The sequence below is a fragment of the Mauremys reevesii genome, linkage group 1, assembly GCF_016161935.1.
Source record: "Mauremys reevesii isolate NIE-2019 linkage group 1, ASM1616193v1, whole genome shotgun sequence".
NCBI classification, from domain to species: domain Eukaryota; kingdom Metazoa; phylum Chordata; order Testudines; family Geoemydidae; genus Mauremys; species Mauremys reevesii.
In genome coordinates, this window is record NC_052623.1 from 14,766,393 (window position 1) to 14,772,127 (window position 5,735).

At 51.8% G+C, this 5,735-nt stretch overlaps 1 long non-coding RNA gene across 1 annotated transcript; it reads right to left on the reverse strand.

Annotated features, from left to right (window-relative positions):
* Positions 1-558: 558 nt before the first annotated feature.
* LOC120383368 lies at positions 559-3,233 on the reverse strand. The gene is made up of 3 exons (XR_005588431.1): positions 3,179-3,233; positions 2,240-2,341; positions 559-619 (listed from the first exon to the last, which is right to left on the reverse strand). It is a non-coding gene; the product is annotated as an uncharacterized LOC120383368 (long non-coding RNA).
* Positions 3,234-5,735: the final 2,502 nt, after the last annotated feature.

The following is a 5,735-nucleotide window of genomic DNA, read 5'->3' on the forward strand; positions in this document are numbered from 1 at the left end:
TCGATCTCCAAGCATTTCTGAGCCACGTGATCCTGCAGCTTGACCCACGCCATGGGCACAAACCTGGCCAGGATGGCATCAGGGGATGCCATGATCCTGTGGGCCTTTTGGGGCAGGGGTCCCCAGGGGCAGACACATGGCTCCTGGATCTCCTGTGCATGCTGAGGGCTGGTGTCGGATCTCAGGGGCTTTGGGACCTTTGCTGGAAATCCACATTTGGGCCGATCTGTGTTGAATTCCCATTGCTGCTTGGTGTCCTGCTCACCCAGCAATGGCTCCCCCAGGATGGGGGTTTGTGGAGCCCCCATTTGGCTCTGTAGATGCTTCTGTCGGATGTTGAAGTCTGAGCCATGGGCTGACATCTGGTCCAGACCTATGTTCTGCTCTCGCCGGTCTCGTCTGCTGTGGGCAGGGGGCCTGGGGAGAGGCTGGGCTTGGATGGGATGAGTGGATCCTTCCCAGCTTGCGACAGGCATGATATCCCTTGTGTGGCAGAGGGGCTCTGACCAAGTCACGGAGGCTTCTCTCAGGGAAAAGGCGCTGGGACTCCAGAGGGGAGGTGGTGGATTCCATGGAGGAATAGGAGAACTGGCTAATCCCAGATGTCGACACACTCGGCCTGTGGGAGAGAGCAGACAGGGACAGATGGGACATGGCCCTGCTGAGCAAAGGCAGGGCTTGGTCACAGCCTTCCAACAGTAGTGCAATGGGGCAGTGCCTAGGCATGCATTGCAAACCACACCCTGACACAAGGACATCAGCTGGGTAAGGAAGGACTGAGAGGGGGAGCTGGCACTCATTTTATCTAGAACGATAACCCTTCACACACGCACATGTGCAGCACCTAGCACAATGGGGCCTTGAGCATGATCGGGGATCTACTGCTATTTTAATAGAAAGGTTAGCTGACAACAATTGGTTTTGGGGAGGAAGATGTGAGCATGTGTGTGTAACCCTTGCCAGAGGATGTTGTGAAGGCCAAGACTATAAACTCTAAAAGGGACTAGATACATTCATCAATGGCTATTAGCTAAGGTGGGCATGGATGGTGTCCTAGTCTCTGTTTGTCTGAAGCTGGGAATGGGCGACAGGGGCTGGATCATTTGATGATTCCCTGTTCTGGTCATTCCCTCTGCTGCACTGGCATTGGCCAGTTTTGGTAGACAGGATACTGTGCTAGACGAACCTTTGGTCTGACCCAGTCTGGCTGTTCTTATGTTCTTACATTCTAACCCACTGGAAAACTGTCCTCTTCTAATGGCTGATACCCTAGAGGCTAACAACCTACCATTGCTCCCAGTTAATGGAGTTTCTCCGGTGGTGGAGGTCTGTGCTATGGTCCTGAAAGTCCTGGGTTTAAACCCAGCTGATGACTTGTGTTTGGGGTGTATCACGTGGTGTCCCACTCACTGCTTGTCTGGTGCCTACTCTGGGGATTACCTCTCGAGGTCAATGCCCCTTCCAATTGTCGCATGTGGTCACTGTCACTCCCACAGTGACCCAAGACAGTTCTCCTGTTCACTGCCCCGCCGGTCCATGCCATGCCCTCGGGGGCTGGTAGGGAAACCTGGGCCCCCACTTCACACTGGGTTCCAGGCCAGGGACCCTCAACCCAGCAGTTCTGGGCTTTCCTCTCCCAGCCTGGACTGCTTCCTACTACTCCTGGTTCCCCTCCTTGCTCTGGGGCACCAGCTCCAAACACTCCCCCCTCTTCCCAGGGAGGGGCTGCCCTTTCCCAGCCGCAGCCCCTGTCTCCTGCCAGCTTCCTGGCTTTATAGGCCCCGTCTGTTCCTGCCAGCTGAGCCTGCTTGGGATCAATTCCCTGCTCCCCGGCTCTTCCTGCAGGTGCACTCTGTGGAGTTCATGGGCCTGCCTGGCCATCGGAGCCCCTTCCAGTGCTGTGTGGGGTGGACACCCCCTCACAGGGTGTCATTGGATTGCTTTTTCCTTCAAACACAGCACGGGAAGGTTCTAGACAGTCACCTGCTGGCAGATATTGCCCTACAGAAGGATTTGATCCTACTCACAACCCCAACTTGTAGTCTCTGCATTTCATTTCTGATAATCCCTCACCTCACTTTCACTGGTATCTCACCTTGGAAGCTAAAGCCTCCTAGTGGCTTTTTCCCTGTTATTTTAGGATCCTGGAGTGTCTGGTTTTCCCTGCTCCCTCCTCTCTACATTCACTCTCCCCTCCCACCCAGCCCCCAGTCTGGTGTCCCCTGGTCAGTTGCCTTACGGTATCAGAACTTCATCCAGGTGTCTGGCCAAGTACTGTACCCTCCTCTCAACGAGCCTGAGGTGCTGGGGCAAGGGGAGCTTCTCCAGGTGCACAGAGCAGCTGTGGAACAGGGAGAGCAGATAGCTGAGTGCAGGCCCTGCCCTCAGGCCCTCTTTTACCCAGAGGGGCGGCACCGAAAGGCTCCCTGTCCCGTTCTCCACTGAGGCAGCCTCCTCTCCTGCAATACCTGGGCCTTGGATGTTCTGGTTTGGGGTTAGCTGGATTGTTAGGCGAGCCCTGTCTAGTGCTGAGGAGGTGAGAGTGTATCCTGCTGGCAGCGTGTGTATCATGTCCCGCCCACAGAAGCTAATCAACATATAGGATAGCAGCCTACTATAGCTGCCAACTAATGCAGCTACCTCTTCAGCTCTAAGGGGTGCTTTATGCTGCGGAGCTGAAGGTCCAGGGTTCAAATCCTGCTGGGAACCCATGCCGGGGGACTGGAGGAGGGGCCGTTACACAAGTGCTGCTGGATCCCTTTCTCCCTACTCACCGTACCAGAAAGGCCAGCCTTCCTCCTGACCTCTCCACCTCACCTTCCTGGGGTGCACAGGGCTGCTCCCAGAAAACATTTTCTCCCCCTCTTGGGATGGGAGGATGGTCCAGTCCAGTAGACACAATCTACCCCACCCCCACTGCCCCAGGTTAAATGAACTGTATGATGCTCGAGGAAGGGAATGACCCACTGTACGAGGCGTGGGGGTGTAGTAGAGATGGTAACTTCTGCTGGGTGGGAATGAATTATATTAGTCTAAAGGAGAAGAGTTGCTTGCGTGGTACATAGGTCGGGGCAGGGGAGGGATTACTAGGGCTACTGCCACTGGGTGGGGATGAATTGCATGAGGCCAAAGGAGAGGACTGACCCACTGCAGATTCATGGAGGGGGGCATTGCTTACCACGTCTCTGGGGATGCACCAGCCTCCTCCAACTCTTCCTCACAGCACCCAAAAGCTGCCAGAAGTGAGACATAAAGGAGACATTGAGCTGCTTGGGCACCCTCTGCTTCCTAGCAGCCTATTGCCCCAGATTTCAGAGGCAGCCTGTGAACGGAGCCCCAGCCAGTGCCTCTGCCCGACTCTGGGCACGACTGCGCCTTCGCAGGAAGAGGGGAGGCTGGTGGGGGAATAGACCCTATTTCTCTGCTTTGCATGGGGCCGGGGTCTGCCACTGCAGCTGTGGGGTCAGGGGCTGCTTACCTTTTGGTTTCTTCTTTTTCTTTCCGTGTCTCCTCTTCCTCGGAGAAGCCTGCCACACACAGAGAAAGCAGCAGGGTTAGAAGAGAACTCCTCAATAAACCTGGGAGAACAATGAGCCAGAGGTGATTGCCATGTGGGGCCAGGGAGAAGTTTTTCCTTGTCGAAGAGTATTGCACTATGAGGCCTCATGGGTAGGCATTGTGCTTTCCTGTGATGCAGACAATGTAGGGCACACAGCACAACCCATAACAGGGGTCACTGGAACAATCCAGGGGTTGGAGAAACAGGGATTGCTGGTACCCGGAGCCTGCAGAGTTTATAAGCATTGAAGGAGAGAGCCTGCAAAGTTCTCTCTCCTGCAGAGATGACAAAACTCTGCAGGTTTTAGGATTGCAGGGTATGCAACTCACCCCAGATACCATGCACGGAATTCAGACCTTGGGGAAAAATCCGACCTCTGGACAACAGTGTTTCCTAGATACATATTTAGGGAGTGCATGCTCTCGGGGTTTTATCTGCATGCATTTGGGATGGCCATGCTACTCCTGAGTGGTGAAGCCATGAATGGGTTATCAAAATCCACCCAAACAAGTGCTGATATAACCCCAATATCATCCTTAAACGGCAGCTCTTTTACACCAAAAAACAACAACAGTTTGGCATGAGTTCAGCCCACTTGCCTGGGAGCTGCAAAGTTTCTTGAAGGTAAACTGCACTGCTTGCAGCTTAACTAGCCAGGTATTCCTTTCACAGGGTAGATCTTTCTCGCCTGGGCTCAGCCCCTGTCCTCCTCCCCCACAGTTTAGTTCCTTTATTTCTCCAGGTGTTTTCAGCAGGCTTCCTTTTTTGGGCAGGGAGGTGGTGGAAAAGAACCTAGATTAACTCCCTTCTAAGCCTTAAATAGGATTTGGCTATGACAGCAATCCTTTGTCTCCCAGTTTGACCCCCCCACGCCCTCCTAGTGGAAAAATATCACCAGTCCAAAATGATGCCCATCTGAGGGAACTGAGATTGTTTAGTCGGCAGAAGAGAAGAAGGGCGGCGGGGGGGGGGGGGAGGATTTGATAGCTGCTTTCAACTATCTGAAAGGGGGTTCCAAAGAGGATGGATCTAGACTGTTCTCAGTGGTAGCAGATGACAGAACAAGAAGCAATGGTCTCAAATTACAGTGGGGGAGGTTTAGGTTGGATATTAGGAAAAAACTTTTTCACTAGGAGGGTGGGGAAGCTCTAGAATAGGTTACCTAGAGAGGTGGTGGAATCTCCTTCCTTAGAGGTTTTTAAGGTCAGGCTTGACAAAGCCCTGGCTGGGATGATTTAGTTATGAATTGGTCCTGCTTTGAGCAGGGGGTTGGACTAGATACCTCCTGAGGTCCCTTCCAACCCTGATATTCTATGGATTCTATGATTCTATGAGGTGACATGATCACATGACCCTGCAGTGTCAAAGCAGCATCTCAGGAAACTTCTCAGGAAGGAGGAAGATTAGTATCTTCAAAGTCCTATTGTCCTTCCTAATGGCCCATCCAGGCTGATTGCCCACTGTTTGGGGGCATTCCCCTGGTGCAAGCACTTTTGTAATTGATACAGAGCCCATATTCCTAACTTCAGATACAGAAATGATACATCCATACAAATAGGATAATCCCATTCAGTAAATCAGAACCTTTCCAATGATATCTCACATGACCCATCTTGCATAAAACATACCTTAGTTATGCCATATTCATAGAACAATATTTCTATGAAGAATATGGGGCGTAATGTCACAGGGGTGAAGAAACATGTGGACAAGGGCGGTCCAGTGGATAGAGTGTACCTGAACTTTCAGAAAGCCTTTAACAAGGTCCCTCATCAAAGTTTCTTAAGCAAAGTAAGTTGTCATGGGATAAGAGGGAAGGTCTTCACATGGACCAGTAACTGGTTTAAAGATAGGAAACCAAAGGTAGGAATAAATGGTGAGTTTATGAAGAGAGATAAATAGCAGGGTCCCCCAAGGATCTGTACTGGGACCAGTACAACATCTTCATAAATGATCTAGAAAAGGGGGGAAACAGTGAGGTGGCCAGATTTGCAGATGATACAAAACTAAAGATCGTGAAATCCAAAGCTGAATAGGCCCTCCTTGTTCCCAGATGTATAACTCTGTGTTGGGCTGTGTGAAAATGCACTTTGTTTGAATGGGCCCCATTTGCCAAACAAACTCTCCAGAACTCTCTGTATGACTGTCCTGTCCTCATCGTTATTTACCATTCTGC